This window comes from Mandrillus leucophaeus, unplaced genomic scaffold (assembly GCF_000951045.1).
Source record: "Mandrillus leucophaeus isolate KB7577 unplaced genomic scaffold, Mleu.le_1.0 Scaffold853, whole genome shotgun sequence".
Taxonomy (NCBI): Eukaryota; Metazoa; Chordata; class Mammalia; order Primates; family Cercopithecidae; genus Mandrillus; species Mandrillus leucophaeus.
In genome coordinates this window covers 631,205-634,332 of record NW_012109286.1, presented here as the reverse complement: position 1 = coordinate 634,332, position 3,128 = coordinate 631,205, and positions in this window count along the sequence as shown.

Genomic DNA, 3,128 nt, shown 5'->3' with positions numbered 1-3,128 from the left:
GCCATTCTCCTGGCTCAGTCTCCTGAGTAGCTGGGACTACAGGCGCCCACCACCTCACCCGGCTATTTTTTTGTATTTTTTAGTAGAGACAGGGTATCCATTTTAATCTGAAGCTCAATCTCTCATTTCTTTTACAGCATTATTAATGTAAAAATAGCATACATGGAAATACGAATGGCTCCAACAAGCATGCACATGTGGCATGAAACTTCATCTCTTTATTTGCAAACCAAGTGTGGAGGACCAAACTCCACTCCTCATTCCAAGCTGGATTAAGAGGTGTGGTGGACATAAACGAAGGATAATGGTTAGCTAGCTGTGCACTCTCCTGATTGCATGATTAATTCTAATATTTAACCTCTCTAAACAGGATTTTTCAGACTGATTTGATATAAACATACATGAAAATTTTAAAGTTAAATACTCTTATAAGGAAAACTTCTGACAACAATCATTAACAGATCTTCTCTTTTGGGTCCATAAAATCATTTTTTTTTTTTTGGCCTCCTCTTTATACTACTTATTACAGCTACAACAGTACTTAAAACCAACTGCAATAATGTATTATTTTGTTAACTCTTTTTTCTACTTGTCACTTCTTTAATCCAAAGTGAAAAGCTAGAAAATGACAATCATCCAAATGGTAAACAAACCCATTTTATTCTAACCCTAATAAGCCTAGGTTTGGTAATCAACAGTTTTAGCAATCTTAGAAATCACACTCCATTAAAAACATACACTTTTGGCCGGGCGCGATGTCTCACACCTGTAATCCCAGCACTTTGGGAGGTCGAGGTGGGTGGATCACGAGGTCAGGAGATTGAGACCATCCTGGCCAACACAGTGAAACCCCCTCTCTAGTAAAAATACAGAAATTAGCCAGGTGTGCTGGCGGGTGCCTATAATCCCAGCTCCTCAGGAGGCTGGGCAGGAGAATCGCTTGAACCTGGGAGGTGGGAGGTTGCACTGAAACGAGACTGCACCACTGCACTCCAGCCTGGGCAACAGAGCAAGACACCATCTTGGCGGGGCCGGGGGCGGGGGGGAGCGGAAATAAAACAAAACAAATACACTTTTATAACACTGATGCAAAAACAGTGATGAAACAGCTGGATCACTGGAGTTGCTACTATTCTCTAATGTACTGGCTCTTTAGAGGTAGAGCAAAAAATAAAAAGTATAAAAATAGAACTATCCCAATATCCTCTGATCAACCACTGGAGGTTCAGAAAAAGATAAATCTTCAAGTATGACATCCAATGAAGTTTTAATTTCCAAACTCAATAATGACTTAGGTATAAAAACACTTATCATTCCATTTGCGGAACACTTACATAGATGTAAAAGCAACCATTCTGATTTGTATTACTTTGTAAAATCAGAAGAAAGTTCCAAGGAAATACTTAATGGAGGAAGAAGCTAGTTATTTCTCTCTCACACACAAACCCCTTAATTAGGTCTTCTGTATCCCCCACTTCCACTGTTTCTCAGCACTAAATCAGTTACTGTAGAACCAATACTGGATGGGTGGATGGACGATGGATGGAAGGATGGATGGATGGATGGATGGATGGATGGACAGATACACAGACAGATTAGGTAATACAATCCACTCATCTTAAGCATATCTACAAAGTGAACAGTGTAGTTTATCAGCAAATGCAAATCTTCTAGATTACTGCACATTTTTCCATCATCACGGACAACGTTAAAAGCCAAAACCAACACAAGAGTAAACAAAAAACATTACAGATAACAAAGATAGTGAAAGAATCAAGACCACTGTTAAATGGCAATTCAACAAATCAAAAAACTAGGGCCTATTGCCTGGGCTTCCACACTCATTCTAGACTTCTAGGTTGAGGCCTTTTTTTAACTTCAGCAGTCCCTTGAGGTCCTCTGATTGGTGACACTAGTACTTGCTCACAAGGCTCTCCTGGAAGGGGAGAGCCTCAAAAATTAAGATAGCCTGTCTTCAGTATTTCTCATGGCCATTAATACAACAAAACAGATGAATGGTTTTGGGTGTAAAGATGCAGAAAATTGAGACAACTGAAAACAGACGCACTAACGGATAGAAATAGCTTTTGAGAAATGTCAGTGAAGTGACAGGCTCCTCATTATAAAATGAGGCATTGGAAGTGATATGTAAGGTCTAATAAGCCAGGATTCTATGCTTACTATACTTAGACAATTGAAAAAATACAAACCACTGAAAATTCTTAAGATACTGCTAAATCTAGGACAGGTGGTGATACAAAAAAAAAAAAAAAAAAAAAAAAAAAAAAAGGCTATGGACACATACCAGCACAGTAAATGAATACGGAGATTACTGGGGATAGAAATAGTCTGATTTGCTGCATCTTCATAAGGGTAACTGAAGTAGGTAAAAATCTCATACTACAAACCCCTTCCCCAACTTAAAGCATTAAAGAGTCCTCACACCAAGCTAATTTAAAGGTTTAGTTTATACAATTGATAATTCTGCAAACCACAATATGTCAATAACTACATACTGTAATAAAAATAAACAAAGTCATAGTTAATTCTATAATGCATTAAGAATAACCTAAAAAAACAAATTGTGAATAAAGGCATATTTAATAAATTAGGGAACATCTTAACTGCTAATAGACTGGGGGAAATTTTTAAGTTTTCTATGTACACAAAGGCAGTGGGAACAAATGAAAAAACAAATTACTACATTGTTGCAGCACATTAAAGACTGGATGGTGTGTATTAACAATTACATCCTCTTTCCTATAGCCTGGCAGAGAATAGTTACCAAGCACAGGAACAATTTCAACATCTCATCTGAGACCCAACAGCAAGCAGATACTGCAGTATGTCATTAAGCAACTTACTGTCATTTCACACCATATGTGGCAGTAAGAAACTTAAAAAAAAAATTAAAAGGCACGCATAAGCTGATTTCAAATATTTTAAGTCCAGGCCACTCTCTTTAGATACAATGTTTTGAACACTTGTATAGAACAGTTTTTAAATAAACATTTCCAAAAACTTGAATACAGAACTTAGGAACCATGAATCTGCACCAAAAAAAGTTACATTGGAGGGGAAAAAAAAAAAAAAAAAAAAAGAAATCATGAAATAATTACAGCTAACCT